The following is a 22414-nucleotide window of genomic DNA, read 5'->3' as shown; positions in this document are numbered from 1 at the left end:
GGCAATGGCCAATGTCCCCCTGCTGAAGTTATGTAAATCTAGGCTGAACTGGGGAACAAGAAAGAGGTGGGATAGCTATGCTACAATAGGGGCTAGATTCACAAGGGGAGTCAGAGGTGCCTAACTGCCCCTTTAGATGTGTGCCCTAACCGCTAGGCTATAGAGTCATCCTCACCTCTGGCCCAGTGAATATTTAAGTATTTATACAAATTGGAACAGCTTCAACAGGAGAGATTGAAAGAGAGAGCGCTGCAATACCTGAATCCCCCTGGTGCTACTAGCCGATGGTATTTGCCCCCAGGACAACCAGAATATGACACTGGCCAGTATAGTTTCACTCTCCAACTCCAGTGAAATGCAAAAATCAGACTAACAATGGTGGAAAACACATTAGAATTCAGAATTCTTACAGCCGTTACAATTTCAGCATAGGGTGCTGGATTCACTAAAAATTCTTAGTGCTTAGGTTAATCACACAGTTAAAGGAACTCCGTCTATTCATTTATCGCAATATCAGTCCTATGTGTTTGACAAGCCAGCTACCATTTTGAGTGACTGACCTTTAAACTAGAGCTCACACATACCCAGAACAGCTCACAAAGCCAGTCTGCTGCTCCTGACAGCAGCAGTGTCTTGGGACACAAAGCTACCCGTTTCCCTTTTCCCTCATTATAAGACCAGCATTAGCATTCAACATATGCAAGTGCACTTCACGGTAGCTGCTGTTTGTCTAGGCAGCTGGCACCATCTGTGCTCTGTCGTGGCCCCACATTGAACTCCTGACGCAGCGAGGGAGGAGGATGGAAGTTCCGTGCTCAGTGAGTCGAACGCATGCTGAACAATGAGACATGGCTTTGTTTGTGAGAGTGGCAAAGCAGGGCCCGCCTCCCCGCTTTTGTTGCCATCTCCTTGAGGTAACCTTAATTTAATACAGTTCTAAAGTGACTTGCCGTTGAAGTGAGATGTGGGTGGTGAGGCCGGGATCAGATGAGTGGGTGATCGGGCCTCCTTCTGCATAGTTTATGCCCTGGAGGGGAGTGCTCCTGCCAGCCACCAGATGGAAGAGAGTCAGGCATGCCTCCATTTTAACCATAAAGCACACAGGCATGTCAGTGTTCTAAAGGTATCCCCTCAAAGTTACAGGCTGTGTTCTGGTTGTACTTGTTGAGGTGACTGGGTATGTTGTTGGTCTGGTGGTAATGTTTGATTATAGTGTGAATGGGACACAATGCATTTATTTATATTACACAGTGCTAACAGGCCCCATCTGAGATCAAGGCCCTGTTGTATTAGGTGCTGTACATATGCGTAACAGCCCTTGTTCCAAAGTACTTGCATTCTAAATAGGCAAGAGAGACAAAGGAAGAACTACTGTCTCCATTTACAAGTGCAGAAACTGAGGCATAGAGCAATTAAGTGACTGGCCCAAGGCTATATTGGAAGATGCTGGCAGAATGGAGGAGTGACCTCCTGAGGGCCAAGCCACTGCCCTCCTCACAAGACCATCCTTCCCTTCATATGTATCCTTTCCACAAGCCCATATACATCCATCTCATTTGTATGACCAAGAAAAAGGTGCTCCATGGAGAAGGTACAATATGTAACTGACACCCTGCACCCACAGAACTCTTGCCACAAGAGCCAAGAAGAGCTGAACTCCAGCAGATTGGTCTTGGGGTACAGGGAGTGATTGCCTGCTGGTATGCAAGAGTGCTTTGGACTTGACTATTCTTTGGCTGGATGAGTATTGAAGAACTCAGCTGTGAAGCCCTTCCCAATCCCTGCCCTTAGAGCAGGCTTTCTAGGGAGCTGAAAGCAAGGGAACAAATCAATGAATTTTGAGGCTGGGTTGTACAGGAAAGCAAGCAAGCCATCATTGTTTGGGTCTCTAGGCAAGGTTCTACTCTTCTGGCAACAAGCACAGGGATTCTTCAGCCCACTCCAAAGCTTCGGAAGTGCTGTGGCATGAGGGAAGGTCACTGCAGCCGTGGAGGCAGGAGGAGGGTGCCTGTCTGCCAGTTAATGCTGTCTCCGATATAGTCTGTCTCCTTTTCCTTCCAGAGTTGCAGTCTTTAGTCATCAAAGCAAGGGGCATCCCATCCCCAATAGTGATTTACTGCCCTTGCCACCATTGAAGGTCACTATCATTTCAATTTTCCCAGGGCCACCAGAATAAAAAAAAGAGTAGAAGGCTGGGGTCATACAAGGAAGAAGAAGGAACCCCTGAGGAATAAACATTCTGCAGTTAATGAAGTGTGAATCTAAATGGCAGGGTGGGGTTGAGTGACCAGCAAGCCACCAACCAGCATTCATTAAGCTGCAGAGTAACTTGGAAACATAATGAGGGTCACAGTCCATCTGGCTGTGATCCACAGCATCTAATGAGGGGTCCAGCCCATTAAAGTGAGGTAATGAAATGCATGAGTTTTTTTCATGCCCTCATTAATTTCTCTCCTCCTTTGAAAAGGAGTTGGGAAGTGAGCAGGGATAAGAGATGACAAATATGAGGCTTATGCCTGACCAGAACTATAGTGTTACTGTGGCCATTCTAGGAAGATGGTGTTGGCTGGCTGTAGAGACCAAACCAAATCTCCTATACTGTAGAGGCTGATTTCTGTGTGCAGAGAAAAGAATTTCTAGAGAATTAAATGTGCTAGTTTTTCAGCTCCGGCTGTGATTCTAAACTAATCCAGCAGGTGTCTGACTACTGCATTTATCAGACAAAACAGCTTACAAGAAAAATGTTCAGCTCTTTTGTGGACAGTAGTTGCCTGTTAATCAGAGCCGTTCTCATTGTAAAATTACATCCCTTTTCATAAGAGGGATGCCAACAGTAACCACTCTCTCATTCTTCTGGAGAAAAAGTAAATCAAGACTTTTTTTAAACACTTGTCAGCATTGAAGTATATCAAGTACACTACAAGTCAAGCCTTCACGTTACCCAAAAGGTATCTTCATTCAGAGAGCCACTTCAGGGCAGCAGCTTTCCAGCATCTGTGTACTTCCCGTGGACTGCTTCTTCCGAAACACACACCGATCAGGACTAAATATTTGCAGCAAGTCACCAACACCAGCAAATCGTTTAGGTCTCAGAGAGAAGTTTTGTTACTAAATAAAGATTTCAGATCACTGGATGTGACTGACACTGAGGCATACAGAGCACCATGCAGTTACCCAATATGTGCCAGAATCAAAACCTGGGATCCAAACAACCCAAGAAGGTGGCTGGATTCAGAACCAGGACCTGGATCCAGATTTGCACAGTTGGGTTCCCTCCCCCATCTTTATAATGGGCTGAATCCAAACACCTCTGAATTGTGGGATGGTTAAGATTCAGATCAGATTTTTCAGCTTGGGAGCATCCTAGCTATAGGTAGACATGATGTCTTTGGAAAGAAGACCTAAGAAGACCCTCCGCTCTCAACAATTTTAACACCAGTATAAGTAACATCAGTGACAGCAATGTAGCTACACATGATTTGCACTGGTGTGAGTGTGAGAGGAACCAGGCCTGAAGTTCCTGCTCCAAGGAGCTTAGGCCAACATTTTCAAAAGTGGCTACTCATCTGGGTCTCTTGGTGCCCAACTAGAGACCCCTTGGGCCTGATTTCCAGAACTACTGAACATCCAGAGCTCCAGTTTGTCAGAGTTGCGGGCATTGAGCACTTTTGAAAAGCAAGTCCCTTTTAAGGTGTTTGAACCCTCAAAAATGGAGGCACCCAATATTACTAGCGCAGGGGTCGGCAACCTTTCAGAAGTGCTGTGCTGAGTCTTCATTTATTCACTCTAATTTAAGGTTTCGCGTGCCAGTAATACATTTTAACGTTTTTAGAAGGTCTCTTTCAATGTTTATAATATCTAACTCAACTGTTGTTGTATGTAAAGTAAATAAGGTTTTTAAAATATTTAAGAAGCTTCATTTAAAATTAAATTAAAATGCAGAGTCCCCCGGACTGATGGCCAGGACCTGGGCAGTGTGAATGTCACTGAGAATCAGCTCATGTGCTGCCGTTGGCACGCATGCCATAGGTTGCCTACCCCTGTACTAGACCTTTTTCAAAATAGCTATTACTGTACAATACAATGTGATACTATTACAATGTGATACTTGAGACAGGAGTTCAAATGAAGAACTTACCACTAAAGGTTTGCAAAAGAAATGGGGTTCAGGCATAGGAGTACATAAGCAGGAGTTGCCAAAAGGGTCTTTTTCTGCTTATTTCTATCTTTTGTGTTTTTAACACTTCCCCTGCAGTGTTGGGAACCCAGACCCCACAGTGGCCATGTGCTAGGTCATGAGCCCCAGAGTATGAACCTTCCTGAGTCTTCAAGGCATGCTTGAGTCATGATTTCAAGCTTCCCCACAACTGTTGTGGCTAGAAACTTGTTTTGTAAATGAAAGCTGATATTCTCCCCTCATCACATTCCTCCAGCAGCTGGAGCTTTACAGAAAGACATTGCATATCAGGAGACTGACAATAAAATTGCAAACATTGGCAATGCTACAAATGGCATCATCTCTTTTAAGAGTCCAAGGTTTGTGTTCCTGTATTTTTCTAATAACATTTTTAACTGGTTGACAATATTGGGCCAAATTGTCCCCTGGATAATCCCAGCACAGCCCTGTTAAGGCCAATGGACCTTCACCAGTGTATCTGAAAGGAATGTTTGTCTCAGTGTTTTCAACAATATCACACAGTGGGTCTCACAGCTTCAGAGCTCCAAATAGGAGGGGCATGGTATTGCTAAGCATAGGCCCAAGTCAAGAAGCCATTGTGGCACCTGTTGACTCAGAGTGGGGGTGGTTCATAAGTACGTCCCTGTTGGGGTTGCTGGATGAGGGTGAAGTAGAGAGTGATCCCATGGTTGGAGGCTTGGAGTGTCCCTGGTGAATTTTACTCTGCCTCCTCCACCTAAAGTAATGGGAACTGGGAAGCAATATTTTTGTACTTGCTGTTGCTGCACAGTCACTACACTCAGCCTTCAAGGGACAGGAGGTCAAGATGAGCCACCAGCAACCCCTTCAGGATCCAGAGTGAGCATTGCTCATCCCTCCCTGTTTGGGAACTGCAAGGTCTTGAGGGAGAAACAGGTAGTATATGTGTGTGGAGGGAGGAGGGTGGACGTGAAACTGCCGCACAGTAAATAGGAGAGGGAAGAAATTTTGTCAAGCAAAAGTGTATTTCTGCTGCTTCCTCCCCATGTGCACAGCAGCCCAGCTAATGTGGGTGTGTGCCTGTAAATTCCCCTGGCTTTAGTGGGAGCTGCAGGTACTCAATACCTCTGAAAATCAGGCCATAACCCTCTCTCTCACCACACTCTTTGTCTACCTTTCTCTTTTCCAAGCTAGTTGTAAATACAATTCCATCCCCTGCTGTTTCTAGCGTTTGGGAATTAATTGTGGTTAAATGCAATTGAAGGCACTGATGCCCAAGCCTTTTTAGCCCTCATGTTTTGTGACAGCATTGGAAACCTGGAGCAGACCTTATCTTGCTGCCTGGGGGTTTTAAAAAAAAAAAAAGTTTGAGTTCACCTTGCACTACAGTTGCTAACCTCATTAAGCTCAGAACTGCTACAGCTCCCCTTTGGTGGTTAGCGTTATTTCTGTCAGGATCACTATGTAATTGTATTAGATCCACTCCACTGCTACAGATAAAGTGCAGCCCTGTGAACAGATGAGAACAGGGACAGGGCATATAAAATTAGCTTGGTTGTCACTCTGTGAACTCAAACAGATATTTTTTCCAACATTTTATGTCCCAAGTCAAAGTCTTTCTGTGTATCTGAACAAGCCTTCTTTCTCTCCCCCTCTGTGTAGCTTAACTTCCCCCACTGCACACACATCTCACCCTCTCTCACACATATGGCAGCTTCTCCCCTGTGTTCCCTTTCATTCCATAGCCTGGTAGCCACAGCCATTTCTGCTTCCCATTATATTGTGTCCTTGAGCCATATATGTGCCTCTGCTATTACAGCATGTGGCCTTTGCATTCTCCCATATCTGCCTGTAAGCAGTCGATCTAGTGAGCACAGATCACAACAACAATGTGACTGCAGTTTAGTCACGTGCTTTGTTTGTTTGTTTATTGTGTGTTTTACAAACTCTAGTAACAGGTCTAATGCATACTAAACGCTGCATTTTGTATATATTTTAACTCCAGCCCATTCTAAGACATAACAATCCTCTTCCACTGTTTTTTTCCCATGCTCTGCTCTGCCATCCCTTGCCACTCCTGCTTCTGTGCTGCTCTGTGCCCTTGTGCTAGGGCACCAAAGTGGGGATGAAGCTACTGCAGCTCATCAAAATTTAATCTTTTCTGACATCAGTAACAGCTGCAGCATGACAGGGAAAACACACACAGCACCTCACCATGGAGATGAACAGACTGTCTCCAAATAGCCTCTCCAGGTGAGTTCACTGCCCCAGAAAAGGAGAGATGGTGTGAAAAGTGAAAGGAGTATGTAACACTGCTGGTTTTACAAAATGAAGGCCTGGACCAAACAGGTAGTGTATGCACACTACTCCCATTGACATCAAAAGCATTTTAAGCCATTCACAGGCTTCCAGAGTTAAACTCACATATCTTCACCCTCAACATAATAGCCCAATGTGCACGCAGATGCTTATTTCAGTTCTGTATCAGAGGGGTAGCCGTGTTAGTCTGGATCTGTAAAGGCAGCAAAGAGTCTTGATGCACCTTATAGACTAACAGACATTTTGGAGCATGAGCTTTCATGGGTGAATACCCATATTCACCCATGAAAGCTCATGCTCCAAAACGACTGTTAGTCTATAAGGTGCCACAAGACTCTTTACTGCTATTTCAGTTCTGTGATTTCTATGTGATAATGATGCTGACCTCTTTTGTGAAGTGTTTTGATGCCAAGCCATCTTACATGCTATATATCCTCCATTGTGCTACCTGTACGGTGTACAGGCTCTTGCTGTCACTATGAAAAACAACATAGCGAAGGCCCATCAGCGGTCTTAGTGCCACACAATTCCCCTTCTCTTTCTAATTTCTGTGTCCTATTTGCTCAACCTGACATATTTATTACTAGTCTCAGTCTTGCATGGTCAACTATCTTATGAGCTGTGCAGTGCAAAGCAACAGGGAGAACTTAATAAAGGCAAGTCAGACTGCACAGGATAGTCCTCAGTGCTTCTGCAGGGAGAGATGGACTTTATAGGCATGACTTTTCTGCTCTGCAGATATGCCAACACCATACCTGCCAGTATTTCTAGCTGAGGAGCACAGCTGTTAGTACTGTGGCAAGGGAGGCTGAGATATTTTCATTATTTACTCTAGGAGATGGTTCCCAGGACACCAGAAGTCATGTTCATAAGCTCGAACTGACGTTTCATCCCACAGCAGATAATAAACCACGGTAAAAGAATGAGAGACAAGGGAGTAGATAGTTCATGGGACCATAAAATAGAAACAGCATCGTACGCCACTAGATCATGGTTCTGATCCAGTCCAGGTCCTGAGTCAGTGAAAGCTGTTACTCTAAGGCCTGATCTACTCTACGTGTTTATACCGATTTTAGCAGCATTAAACCAATTTAACGCCGCACCCATCTACACTATGATGCCCTTTAAATCGATATAAAGGGCTCTTTAAATCGGTTTCTGTACTCCTCCTCAACGAGAGGAGTAGTGCTAAAATCGGTATTATTATATCGAATTAGGGTTAGTGTGACCGCAAATCGATGGTATTGGCCTCTGGGCCATATCCCACAGTGCACCACTGACTGCTCTGGACAGCTATCTGAACTCGGATGCACTGGCCAGGTAGACAGGAAAAGCCTCGCGAACTTTTGAATTTCATTTCCTGTTTGGCCAGCGTGGAGCTCTGATCAGCACAGGTGACCACACAGAGCTCATCAGCACAGGTAACAATGCAGTCTCCCGAGAATAGAAAAAGAGCTCCAGCATGGACCACGTGGGAGGTACTGGATCTGATCGCTATATGGGGAGAGGATTCAGTGCTAACAGAACTCCGTTCCAAAAGATGAAATGAAAAAACTTTTGAAAAAATTTCCAAGACCATGAAGGAGAGAGGCCACACCAGGGACTCAGTGCAGTGCAGAGTGAAAGTGAAGGAGCTGAGAAAAGCCTACCAGAAAACCAGAGAGGCAAACGGAAGGTCTGGGGCAAAGCTGAAAACATGCCGCTTCTACGCTGAGCTGCATGCAATTTTAGGGGGCTGCGCCACCACTACCCCCCCCCCCCCCCGGTCCTTGGATTCCGTGGTGGGGGTTGTAATCTTAGCCATGCCTGAGGATTATGCAGACAGGGAAGGTGAGGAGGACGAAGAGGAGGACGAGCTTGAAGAGAGCACACAGCACTCTGTTAGCCCCAACAGCCAGGAGCTTTTTCTGACCCAGATGGAATTACCATCCCAACCCTCCCAAGCCACTAGCCCAGACAGTGAAGCCATGGAAGCAACCTCTGGTGAGTGTACCTTTGGTGAGTGTACTTTTGTAAATATAAAACATGGTTTAAAAGCAAGCTTTTTTTAATGATTGATTTGCCCTGAAGGCTTGGGATGCATTCGCGGGCAGAAAAGTTACTGGAAAAGTTTGTTAACATGTCTGGAGATGAAGCGGAAATCCTCCAGGGACATCTCCATGAAGCGCTCCTGGAGGTACTTCAAAAGCCTTTGCAGAAGGTTTCTGGGCAAGGCAGCCTTGTTCCGTCCACCGTGGTAGGACACTTTACCACGCCATGCATGTAGCAAGTAATCTGGTATCATTGCATGACAAAGCATAGCTGCATATGGTCCCGGTGATTGCAGGCATTCAAGAAACATCCATTCTTTATCTTGCTCTGTTATCCTCAGCAAAGTGATATCGTTCATGGTAACCTGGTTGAAATTCAGGAATTTAATTAAGGGGACAGAGATGGCCTTTTTCCTACAGGGGTGTTTGCCTGTTGCTTACAAGAAATCCTTCCTTGCATGTAGCCAAGCAGGGGGAGGGGAGGAAGGATAGCACTGAGCTTTCTTGCGTTTGGCTAGCAGGGATCTTCCCAGCTACCAGCCACACGGTGGGGGGAAGGGGGGTGATTAGCAGTGATCTTCCACGATACCAGCCATGCGGTGGTGGGAGGGGGTAAAGCAATCATCCTAGAGAATTGGAAGGGGGGTGGGGGTGGCTTCTGTGAATGGAAGTGAAGGCTGCTGAAGCCGAAAGACAATGGCTTACCATGGCCGCATGCAAGCTGAATTCTGATGCCTGGACCTGCGTCTGTGAGATCTGTAACACCAGAACGCAGGCACTCAAAGTTAAGATGCAAAATGCGACCTTGTGGTGAAATCACATGTGCTGTGTAAGGTGACTAGTGTTGTTCACTGTGAAAGAGTATAACCATTGTTCTGTAAAATGTATCTTTTTAAATACTTCTCTCCCTTTTTTCCCTCCCTCATGCCGCTGCACATTTTTCAAGCCTCCCTACTCCATCCCAAAGGCTAGCTCAGATAAGGCGGAGGAAGAAGAGGACGCGAGACAAAATGTTCTCTGAAATCATGGAAGTAACCCGCAATGAAAGAGCTCATCTGAATGAGTGGAAGGACGTGGTATCAAATTACAGGAAAGATGCCAGTGAAAGTGAGGACAGGAGAGACGCTCGAGATGAGAGGTGGCAGCAGGAAGATCAGAGGTGTAGGCAGGAAGATCAGCAGTGGCAGAATGAAACGCTGGGGCTGCTGCGTGATCAAACTGACATCTTCCAACGTCTGGTGGAGCTTCAGGAAGAGCAGCAAGGTCACAGAGTGCCGCTGCAGCCCCTGTGTCACCACCCTCAGTACTCACCATGTTCCATATCTTCCTCACCCAGACATGTAAGAACGCGTGGGGGAAGGCTTTGTGCACCCACCCACTCCACCCCGTGGACAGCCCAACCAAAAGGCTGTCATTATATGGAAATGATTTTAGTGGCCTTTTCCTTCCCTCCTATCCTCATCCCAAACCGTACCCGGGCTACCTTGCCAGTTCTCTCCCTCTTTTTATAATGAGCTTTTTAATAAAGAATACATGATTTTTAAACGATAGTGACTTTATTTTCTTAAGCAAGCTGTAATCGAAGGGGGAGGGTGGGTTGCTTAGGGAATGAGTCAATCAAGGGGGTGGGGTTCATCAAGGGGAAACAAACATAGCAGTCACACTGTACCCTGGCCCGTGATGAAACTCGTTTTCAAAGCTTCTCTGATGTGCACCGCTTCCCGGTGTTCTCTTCTAATCGCCCTGGTGTCTGGCTGCGCATAATCAGCGGCCAGGTGATTTGCCTCAGCCTCCCACCTCACCATAAAGGTCTCCCCCTTACTCTCACAGAGATTGTGGAGCACATAGCAAGCAGCAATAACAAAGGGGACATTGGTTTGGCTGAGGTCTGAGCGAGTCAATAATGTGCGCTAGCGCGCCTTTAAACGGCCACATGCACATTCTACCACCATCCTGCACTTGCTCAGCCTGTAGTTGAACAGCTCCTGACCACTGTCCAGGCTGCCTGTGTATGGCTTCATGAGCCATGGCATCAAAGGGTAGGCTGGGTCCTCCAGGATAACTATAGGCATTTTAACATCCCCAACAGTTATTTTCTGGTCTGGGAAGTAAATTCCTTGCTGCAGCATTTTAAACAGAGCAGTGCTTCTGAAGACGCGAGCATCATGAACCCTTCCTGGCCATCCCACGTGGATGTTGGTGAAAGGTCCCTTGTGATCCACCATTGCTTGCAGCACCATTGAAAAGTACCACTTGTGCTTTACGTACTGGGTGGCCTGGTGCGCCAGTGCCAAGATAGGGATATGGGTTCCATCTATCGCGCCCTCCCCCCCACAGTTAGGGAATCCCATTGCAGCAAAGCCATCCACTATGGCCTGCCCGTTTCCTAGAGTCACAACCTTTTGTAGCAGCAGCTTAGTGATTGCTTTGGCTACTTGCATCACAGCAGCCCCCACAGTAGATTTTCCCACTCCAAATTGATTCTCGACTGACCGGTAGCTGTCTGGCATTGCAAGCTTCCACAGGGTTATTGCCACTCGCTTCACCACTGTGAGGGCTGCTCTCATCTTGGTATTATGGTGTTTCAGGGCAGGGGAAAGCAACTCACAAAGTTCCATGAAAGTGCTTTTACGCATGCGAAAGTTTCGCAGCCACTGTGAATCGTCCCACACCTGCAAAACTATGCGGTCCCACCAATCTGTGCTTGTTTCTCGGGCCCAAAATTGGCATTCAGTGGGTAGAACCTGTCCCATTACCAGCAGGATCTCCAAAGCACAGGGGCCCGCGATTAAGGAGAATTCAGTTTCCATGTCCTCATCACTCTCGTCGCCGCGCTGCCGTAGCCACCGCCTCCTCGCCTGGCTTTGCAGTTCATGGTTCAGCATAGACTGCATGAGAATGCGTGAGGTGTTTACAGCATTCACGATCGCTATGTTGATCTGAGCGGGGTCCATGCTTGCAGTGCTATGGCGTCTGCACAGTTCACCCAGGAAAAAACAGCGCGAAATGGTTGTCTGCTGCTTTCACTTAGGGAGGGGTGAGGCTGTACCCAGAACCACCCGCGACAATGATTTTTGCCCATCAGGCACTGGGCACTCAAACCAGAATTCCAAGGGGCGCGGGAGACTGCGGGAACTATGGGATAGCTACGGGATAGCTACCCACAGTGCAACGCTCCAGAAATCGACGCTAGCTTCGGACCATGAACGCACACCGCTGAATTAATGTACCTAGTGTGGCCGCGCGCAATCGACTTTATACTATCTGTTTTATAAAACCAGTTTATGTTAAATCGAATTTATCCCATAGTGTAGACGTACTCCAAGGTCCACCACACAGGAACCAGTGTGAAGTGAGCTGATGTCTCAGTCTAGCTTCTGATGACCTGGGATCCACATAACAAAAATTCCATTACTACAGCTGTTGTTAACTGGCTCCCATGCTACTAATTGTAGCAGAGAGGCCAAGGACTGAGGGGTCATACTGGCAATCTGCAAGATAAACTGATCAGTCCAGTGCTGTTGGTCTACTAGTTTGGCTTTGGTATCTACCAGGTTTATAACTCTGTTTCTTAACACAATACTTTTCCATTGTCCGAGCTAAGGAAAAAAATTTAATGGGAGTCACAAACATGTTTCATGTAGTGTGGGTGGGGCAACAGGCAATCAGCTGATCTCTGCAGGAACATTCTCCCTTCTGTACAGAATGGGCTAGGACTCTTCTGGGAAGTTGCCAGATATTGTAACAAGTCAATCAGACACAGTTACTGTATATCACTTATGGGAAGCTGAAACTAGAACATTATCCCTTGAGGTCCTAACTTTCAGGCCTCGATCGCCTGAGTTAAAGAAGGATTCCTCTACTAGCTGGTTACAGTAGCAGGTCTCTTATGCTCTATGGGCCATTAGTGGAGTCTGTTATGGCAAATTCTGTATACCTAAAGGGAGACTAAGGAAAGACCAGTGGGAATACTAGTGAAAATAGTCCAGTGATCTGATGTAGAGGAGAGAAAGTAAAGGAAGACTGACATGTTGGTAACATAAAGTCTATAGTCCATGGAAGAGAGAACTAAGTGTCTGGCTAGTGAGTCTTGCCCACATGCTCAAGGTCTAACTGGTTGCTGTATTTGGGGTCGAGAAAGACGTTTCCCCTGGGTCAGACTGGCAGAAACTCTGTGGGTGGGGGCTCTGTTTCATCTTTCTCTGCAGCACGGGACATGGGTCACTTGCAGGTTTAAACTAGTGCAAATGGTGAATTCTCTGTAACTTGAAGTCTTTAAACCATGATTTGTAGCGGGGTGGTCACCTGCTCCTGCCCTGAAGGGCTTGAAGCAGCCCTGGAGAGGGCTGCAGCTCTGAAAGTTGGGCTGATTGGGAAAGCAGCCACAGCTGTAGCTGGCTTGATAAGGGCCCACCTGGCCCTTATAAAAGGTCAGGGGTACCAGCTCCCTCCTTACCCGAAGCCTCAGCACGTCTTTGACCAGCTGCAGCGTGTCTCCGGCAGGGCCCCTGAGCTCTGCCCTGCTCAGAGCCGAGTGGTAAGGGGGCGGGGCTGTGAGCTCCAGCGGGCCTGAGTTCCCTCTGCTCCCTGCACCTGCTCACTGGGGCAGACTGCAGTGTAAAAGCCACTCATCATAGGCAAGGGGAGTTTGGACCTGCTGCCTCTGCCTACCCGTGGACTGCCCCCTGCAACCCCAGTACTTAATTGGCCTTCTACTGCAGGACATTCTACAAATATGTGCCCCCTGGCAATGGACTCCACTCAGTCAGTGGCTGGACTTTTCACTGCCCCCTAGGCTAGACAAAGATGCGCACTCTGGGACCTACTTTTATACAGTTACAGGACAGATTACTCATTCCTCCTGACGTATTAGGTATGAGGGAAACTTTAAGAGGGAGAGACCTGGCTGCAGGGAGCTGAGAGAAGATACCTGGGATGGAGCAGGGCTGAGGGAAGGCCAAGGGAGCTGGGGAGCTCTGGCCTGGACTCCCCCCCCCCACAGCCTAGTAGAAGGCCAATTAAGTACTGGGGTTGCAGGGGGCAGCCCACGGATAGGCAGAGGCAGCAGGTCCAAACTCCCCTTGCCTATGATGAGTGGCTTTTACACTGCTGTCTGCCCCAGTGAGCAGGTGCTAGATGGTGACTGGCAGTAGCCCATGACTGAGGCAAGGTGGGGATAGAGGGTTGGGGGTTCCCCTGGGTGGGGAGACCCTGAGACTGCGGGGGTATTGCCAAGGGGCATCACCCCAAAGACAAGGGGCACTGGGTCCTGCGAGGGACATGAGGGTGAGCAGCAGCGGGACACCGGCCTGCAGAGGGTGCTCTGGAGGCTGAAGACGCTAATTCCCTGGACAACCAGCAGGAGGCGCTGCATGGGGTCAGTCCTGCACCGTCACAGGTGTAGTAAGATGAGACCCTGAAACATAAACTCTTGTGTCAGAGGCCTAGTCTGGGGCCTGAAGCCTGAACCAAAGTACTTCCAGGCATGGCTGAGCAAAAGCTGGGCTGTGAGCCAAAGGCAGGCCTCACTCACAGAAGTGGCAAGAAGAGGAACTTGTGCCAAGATGACATCAGGATACTTCATAGACATAACAAGGAACAGGCAGGTGCATCTTAAAGACAGGACCGCATGATAGATAGATCTGTTTGTCTGGAACAACATGATTGAAGGGGAGACAGCACCGTAACGAGCCAAGGGGCTGTACCTAATACGTCACGAGGAATGAGTAATCTGTCCTGTAACTGTATAAAAGTAGGTCCCGGAGTGCGCATCTTTGTCTAGCCTAGGGGGCAGTGGAAAGTCCAGCCACTGACTGAGTGGAGTCCATTGCCAGGGGGCACATATTTGTAGAATGTCCTGTAGAGTCTATAGGAAACTATTACTGTGCTTCATTTGACAACAAACGTGGCTCGGGTTCCTTCGTACCTAAGTAGAGTCTGTGGTCTTTGGGAGTTCTCTCGGGATTTGCTGTGTCAGCTACCTGCGCAGAGCCAGGACAGCACACAGAAGGAACACACATGCAGCCAACTGTTATCGTACAAGAGCAGAGCACCACACCGATAGCTACTGACAACAACAGGGGTCTATTACATGAGTGGATGGCTGAGGTTCTGTGGCCTGCAATGTGCAGGAGGTCAGACCAGATGATCATGATGTTCCCTTCTGATCTTAAAGTCTAGGAGTCTGAGACATTAAGTATCTATTGGGGAGTTAAAAATGCAAGCCAAGCTGTCCTGCTTGTTTAGTTGACATGAATACCACTAATGAATCTGAATATAAGTTCTCATGACCAAATGCACGTTCATGTGTACTGGTCTGACCACAGCTTATGCTTCATGACTTGACAGCATTCATAGAGGCACCTCACAACTCTTCAGATGGTTAATAACAACTGGATCAGATAAAGCAGTTATGCCAGTAATAATGATCTTGTATTTATGTAATGCTTTTAATCTCTGTACATCTTAGGTTCCTTTAGAAACTGTAGAGCTGATTTTTAAACAAAGTATGTGGTAGTAATACCTCAGCTATAAAAGCAACTGACTTGATTTAGTTATTTGCCTGTGCAATTACCACATTTGCATGTACAGTTGCAATTACTGTGCATGCTGCTCATCAACCTTTTAACAGAGTTTAGGAACGTTGCTTGACAGTTCAGGACAGGAAGTGAAGATTACCCTTTCCAACAAACTATAGGGAGAATGTAAGAGCAGAGACTGTGTCCTGGAAACCAGCATGCAAAGGGCTTCTTGTGAAAAGTTCTGTGGGAATTCTTAAGCAGTCTGGCCCTTTGTTTTACATCTCACCCAAAAAACAGGACCTCTAGCAGCAAAGAGGCAGCACCATGCTGAAGCATTGAAAAAATCAACACTATTTGAGCAAGGCTGACTCACTCTGTGTGTGTGTGTGTGTGTGTGTGTGTGTGTCTCTGTCTCTCTCTCTCACACACACACACTCTCTCTGTTTATCCATCCATTTCAAAACCTGATTTGGACTGAATCTTGGCTCCTTCATACCATTTAGACTCTGTCCATCCAAACATGTTCTAGGGAAATACACTTATCAGTGTTTCTCCTGTTAGTAACTAGGACTTGACCTTATTTCTATCTATATTATCTATTTAATGAAAACTGTGGCAGAGAAAGGAAAGCAGCACAGCAGGGCTGTCAAGTAAATTATAGAAGATGTGCATGTTCCTACCCAATGCTCACAAGCTGTTCTGCAGCAACTGCTCTCTCTGCTGAAAGAGATGTACAATGCTTGTACATTAAGCCTTGACCCTAATGCCTGGTACCAGCTAGATCCATGAAAGTCACGAGATAAGGAAATTCCCTGGTGTCAACACTTTCCCAACTGGCTCTGCTTCCTCCCCAGAATGAGACTATAGCAGAGAGTATTTGACAAGGCTCTGGCAACCCTGTGTCACCAGCCTTGTGTCTTCATTAGAGCCCAGAGTAAATCTGTGAGCTACCTTGACGAGCAGGGGCAAGCAGTCCTCTTAGTCAAGTGCTACTGATAAGGAACGCAGATGCATACCATTTATCAAGTGTTATTGAGAGGAGCAGCATTTCAGGCAAGCTGGGCACTGGACCAACCTATTCTTGAGATACTGAGAGCTTTCAACAGTAATGCTGTCTGTCAGTTTCTAGGACCACAATGTTCCTAGTCACATAATGAATTTCCTAGAGCTCAGTCCTCAGTTGAGGGGGATTTTATCTGTGGAGAGCTTGTACAAAGAATGGCAGGAAGTTAAACTCTTAGGGTCAATTTTGGAAGGTGTCAGGTGCCTTCAACAGCAAGAGAAGTCAAGGATGACCTTTAAGCTGTACCATGAGGTCAGCTGTTCTTGCACATAGAACGGCATTATGAGTAACTATTATTCATTTATATAGAAACATTCCGGTAGGTCATTTAAGTCCTACAATCATTCCTCCCCTGCACTGCTAACTCTCAGTAATGTAGCTTTAAGTGTAGTTTTAGTGGGGCTGTTTGGGGCCAGATCACTCCCTTAAAGGAGAAAACCACTGGAGGGGACTAGTGAGGCAAGCAGGCTGACATTGAGGAGTTCCTTGTAAATCACCTCCTTTTGAGGGGGGAGGGACTCATCAGGGTTTGGAGAAGCAAGGTTTCCTAACTCACATATTAAGGCATGGGGAAGGGATCTCCTCCCAGACTCATTGAGGGAGATCTTTGGTTCTGGAAAGTGCTTAATTTGTGCCAGGGTTGCCAGAGCTGAGCTCTGGCACCTCTAGGCTTGGCAGTTTATAGCCCCAGCACCTCTGGGCTTGCTGCATCAGTTATGAATGTAAAAAAAAATGCTTGAGCCCCAGTACCTCTTTCATTACAAATTAAGCACTAGTGCAAGGACTGACTTTTTGTTCTTTTTTTTACAGTGCCTAATACAGTGGGGTCCTGGTCCAGGACTGGTGCTCCTAGACACTACTGCAGTATTACTAATAATTAATAGGGGCTGACTTGTAATTCCAATCCATCTCTCCCCTGCTGACATCCTCTCCCTCCTTCCCTGGCAGAATGGGTCCCATAGGAACATGTCTTCATTGGCTGAGCTCCCTGCAATTACTGAGCGGTAGCCGCTCAGGAGATCCAAAGGCAGTGACTCCAGTTTTAGGTTGCATTAACTCTCAGATGGATCTCCATGTGTAAATGCTGAGGCTGGGGAAGAGATGGTACCACAGTGAGTCTGGTCCCCTGCCCAGCCTCCTCTCAGACCTGCAACCAGAACTTCTACACAAAGCCCCAGCAGAGGGGGATCAGCAGGGTGCTAGAGAAGGGGGGTACAGTGCGATGGTGGTGGTGTTTCTGTGCAGATGTGGGATCCCCCCATGGAGGGGATGTTCTCACCCTTTGCTCTGTCACTGTAAATAATATAAGTTATTAGCAATACATTCAATTTTCAACTTGGCAACATGCCTTTAAAAACCTCCAAAGTTTGGGCAGGCAAAAGGGAGCAAAAAAAAATGCCAGTGACAACGGTGACAGCTGTGTTTTGGGCAGATGCCTAAGATTTGATTAGAGAGTGAGTGAATTCCTAGGGTTCTATACAAACGAGATTGCTTTCCTGGAGAGCAGCACCCCTGGCATTTCATTCTGTGATTAAAATAGAGCTTTCTTCTGCTGTTACTGAACCAGCTGCAGATAGCTAGGTTTGTATATGGCAGCCATCACCATGGTATCTGAGTACCTCCCACAGTGACATGAAGGTATACATCCCTATCTTCCCATGGAAGTTATTAGCCTTTCCTCTTTTTTTCACAGCAATACTGTTTTTGCTCAGACAGGGAGTCAGAGGCAATCTGCCAAGCAGATGATAAAACCCTACAGTTTGTCCAAAAGATTCCCAAGCACTTTGCATCTATTGTTCCCACAGGTCCTGCAAGGGGATGAAGTCAGCACCTGTTGATTGCTGCTCCGTGGCATACTGTGCTGGAACGCTGCAGTTCAGGCTTTATGGTGTGAGAGGGAGTGAGATGATCCTTCATTTTTTGCCCACACACGTGTTGAGACTGAGACAGAGCCAATTCCTTCTTGACTGTCATTCGGGGAGGAAGCTCCGTGCAAAGGTTCAAACCCACAGTTTAAAAATAATGAACAAGAAAAGAAAATAGCTGCAGTGAAGGCAACCTGGCAAGCACTTAAAGAAAAAGGAGCAATAAGTAAACAAGGCAGACTCAGAGTAGCTGGTTTTCACACCATTTCACAAAATCTTGCCATGAAATATCTCGTGCCTGGTTTGAGCCATTTACAGTCCAAGTACATAAATAGCTGATGTGAGAAATGCCACTGTTCCAGGCTCAGAAATATTTTACTGTGATAACTGGGACCTTCAAGCGCAGAGAATGGGAAAGATGTGCATATTACAAAAAACCTTTCCGTTACCCACTGTAACAAGTAAAAGACAGAGCCAGGAACTAGCTGCCTAGGGGCTTCAGGAAGAGGCTGAAAACTTTCCCCTTTAGATCATTAGCTCAGAGATGACCCAGCTCAGTAGTGACCTGTCATTACTATTGGATGACAGCTTGTTATGTGGAATGAATGGGTAGTTCTCAGGCCTGATGCCTATTGTTCAAGTATCAGAATGCTTTTGTTCCCATCATAATTGGCAGTGACAGTAGCGGTCAAGGATAATAGTAGCCTGGCTGAAAAGGCATGGAAGCTGAACTCCTATCTCATCCCCAGTTGTGATTGCTCAAGAATAAGGATGAGGCCTGTGGCAAATTGCCGGCACTATTTTGATGGGTCTCGCACTTTCTCTTCTTTGGGGAGGGTTCAGGGCAGCATTTCTTGCCCCTGCAGTGGAATGTTAACTGCCCCACTAGTGTCCTAGAGGAGGGGAGTGGAGAGGGAGGGACCTGAGCCCACCCTCTACTCCAGGTCCCAGCCCAGGGGCCCTGAGGATAGTGGTGAACCACTTGAACTGACACTTCCTTCCCCTGGGCTACTTCCCTCTCCTGCCCTTCACCTTGTGGGGGGCTTCCTGCCCTCCCTCTGTACAAGCCAGGTGCCCCTTTACCTAGGGTCTTGGACTTCTTAGCTCACCGCAGTGTTAAGATAAGTTCCTGTCTGCATCCTAAAAGACTTGCCCATACCGGTATTGCCCTGGCCTCTTCCTTTGTCAGTCAGTGTTAAAGGCATTCTGAACTATATGCATTTCCTCACCTTTTGGGGGCGAAGCCAGACTTTCAGGCACCTGCTCCCTTACTTGGTGTAAACTTTGCTTGTACCAATCAGAAACAAACACACACAGTTTTTGGGCCCCATTCCCTATGACACTTCTATGATGTCATAGTGGGTATTTTAGGCTGGTCTGCCATGTGCAGGCAGAAGAGGAGAAAGAAAAACGAATCCTGTGTACCTTGTGCACACCCGTAACCGAGCCTGATCACCTCAAAGCCTCTCTCAGCTCACGTGTTTTAAGCAGAGTTTCCACGTTTGCCGGTTGTTATGAGTTGGTTTGTATTCGTAAGTATTGGTTATTACTAAATGCTGCATCCGTGTTTATAAATATTGTTTACTGCATCTTTGTTTATAAATATTGTTTAATAGTAAATACTTTAGCCATTGTATGTTTTAAGTTCCATTAACCCTATTAGCTAATCATACGCTGCTCCCCTACCCCTTGTAACTATCCCCAATAAAACTTTTAATTAATTAATTTTTAGTTGTGTGCGTGCCTGCAGTTTGCATCGTGACCCAGACCCTCCTTGCTTCCCTTACCTATACAGTCTATTGCCACGTGCAGCCTGGTAAATAACAGCTCTGCATTTTTCTTTCGTCCCTAAAGTACGTAGCAAACTACACGCAGCACTTCTCCAAACTGTCCTCTGCTTCCCTTCAAACTGTTCTCTGCTCCAGCATCAATTCCACTCTGCTCCAACTCCCACACTGTCTGATTGAAGATGGGGTTTTTATCATGTGACTGGCTTCAGGTGCTCTAATTGGCTTCAGGTGCTCTAATTAAACTACAGCAAACTTTCTTCCCCTTACAGGGAATAAGGCTCCCTTCTAACCCTCACCTGCTGCCCTCTGGCCATGCTGTATCACAAGGCCATATGGAGGAAGCCTGCATTGCTATTGTCTGTGTTCTGTGAGTGAATAGAGGACTTCAGGGCCTGATTTCCAGAGGTGTTCAATGTTCACAGCTCCCATTGATTGCAAATGGAGTTGTGGATGCTCAGCACCTTCTGAAAATTAAGACCCAAATTCAGTTTTAAACCAAGACAAAGCTGAATTCTGCAGGGCCTTTATAAAGCAGCTCACCAGCTCAAATCACGCAGAGGGAGCTCCAGTGCAAGCTACTTAACCAACCAAGAAGCCCATCCATCATCTTCACTCTGACATCTTTGGGCTGGATGCTGATCTCAGTGATGCTTCAGTAATTCTACTGACATTGTCAGAGTCACTCTATCTTTACACCAGTGTCACCAAGACCACAATCTGGCCCTGGGTCTTTATTTTAGTTTAGCACCTCTGCTTCTCCTGAATGGTGAGGTTGTAAATTTCTAGTCACTCCTACTGGGGCAGGGAACATAACTAGATCTCTGGGCCTTTGAGATGACTCATGTTACTAAGAAGAGCGAGGTGTCGGCTGATCAGAAAGATCCCTCGGGAAGCTTTTACCATTGTCAGCTCTTGAAAGATGATCAGCTGTTAGATTAATCTTCCATAACATATCACTTAGGCCAAAGTGAGTTAGCTAAATCTGTGGGCTTAAGAATTTGCAAAGTTCCCATTTTGGCTTAGATATAGAGAAGAATGAAGAAGCTGAGGCTGCAGGTAGAGGATTTTTATTGTGTACGCACTGAATGGAGCAGCTACCCGGCTTTGCCTGCCAAGTATTCAGTTGCTGAGATTTTACTGCCATTAGAAAGGGTCGTCATCTCCCAAACTGTTCTAACATTCCCTGTCTCACTTATGAGACATTTATATTTAAAATGCTGCAGCTGAGCCACTGTAGCGCTTCGGAAAGCTTCTCCCATCAGTGTAGTTAATCCATCTCAACGAGACATGGTAGCTATGTCAGTGGGAAAAGCTCTCCCGTCGACATAGTGCCATCTACACAGGGGGTTAGGCTGGTATAACTACATTGCTCAGAGGGTTTTCATACCCTTGAGCTACATAGTTATACTGATGTAAGTTTATAGTGTAGACGTGGCCTCAATTAATCCCATTACTGGTGGTTTGAGAGAGGCACAGAGTACATAGACAACAGATATGAGAAGAGGATGGCTGGGAGGCCAGAATTTGAATGCCAGGCATGACTGCTGTGTGTGAGTCTCACTTTGTTCAGCAATTACCCTTGCTGTTCAACAGGAAGCAGCACTGATGGGAGTCCCACTAGAGGAAAAGGCCCCTCAATGTGGACTGTTCAAGGAGATGAGGCTAAGAACAAAGGTACAATTTAGATAGATCTTATAATCTAGCCCAATGCTGAGTTGCCTTAGACTCCAGATTTCATATCCTATTCCAAAATGGCTGTTTCCACCCAAAAACTGGGCTTCATCTATGGGAAGTATATGGCAGTATGTGACCATGACAGTTGCTTAGCGTCGGGGAGGCCTTAGATCAGAGAAGGAACAAAAATAGGAAAGAAATATAATAGAGATGTGACAGTAATAGCACCTTAGAATACTGGAGTTTTCCAGTCAGCCGTCCATGTTAATGCTTTCTCTATATCTACCTGATATTTGCACTTAAATTCCTTCCCTGAAGAGATGATGATCTCATAGCATTTTATAAATATTCATAGATTCCAAGAACAGAACGGAACCACTATGATCAACTAGTCTGACCTCTATGACACAGGCCATAGAATTTCCCTGAAATAATTCCTAGAGCAAATCTTTTAGAAAAACATTCAGTTTTGATTTTAAAACTGTCAGTGATGGAGACTCCACCACAACCTTTGGTGCGATGTTCCAATGGTTAATTATTGTCACTATGAAAAAAATTACAATTTATTTCCAATCTGAATTTGTCAAACTTCAATACCTAGCCATTGGATCGTGTTATAGCTTTGTCTGCTAGACTGAGCCTTGACCAAGCCTCTCTCTGTGAGGCAGGTAAGGAATATTCAAAGATAACTTCATCCATCACCAAAAGGCATCCAACCTCTAGAGTGGAATGCAGCAGCTTTTCAACAGCACACAGCAACACCACACAATAACTTAGCAGAGAATCTGAAAAAAATGCTTCTGTAATTGCAATTGAAGAAAGAATACTGAGTACATGGAATGTAACTCTCCAGTTGGAATGTAACCAGCACAGTAAGGGTAAAAATCCTATCTTCATGGAGTTAATTTGCAATGTCTGTCAATTATGATGCTATGGGAAAATGTTACAAAATGCAGTGTGCTCTCAGCTCCCAAAGCAATGGGTGATCAGCCTGTC

At 46.4% G+C, this 22414-nt stretch overlaps 1 protein-coding gene across 7 annotated transcripts in view; it reads left to right on the top strand.

Annotated features, from left to right (window-relative positions):
• TRIM44 (tripartite motif containing 44) overlaps positions 1-22414 on the top strand; it is a 168119-nt gene that overhangs the window by 123699 nt on the left and 22006 nt on the right. For 3 of the 7 annotated variants that reach the window (XR_004000059.1, XR_004000058.1, XR_004000056.1), the window contains one exon: positions 735-3762. The exons of 1 other annotated variant lie outside the window; for it this stretch is intronic. The gene's annotated coding sequence lies outside the window, so the exon portion shown is untranslated. Of the gene's footprint in view, positions 1-734; positions 3763-17894; positions 18793-22414 lie in introns of those variants that run through there. 3 more of the 7 variants (XR_004000057.1, XR_004000060.1, XM_030560038.1) reach the window with 3 other exon arrangements.

This window comes from Gopherus evgoodei, chromosome 4 (genome assembly GCF_007399415.2).
Source record: "Gopherus evgoodei ecotype Sinaloan lineage chromosome 4, rGopEvg1_v1.p, whole genome shotgun sequence".
Lineage (NCBI taxonomy): Eukaryota > Metazoa > Chordata > Testudines > Testudinidae > Gopherus > Gopherus evgoodei.
The sequence above is the reverse complement of the archived record's forward strand: the minus strand, read 5'-3'. Positions and strand labels throughout refer to the sequence as shown.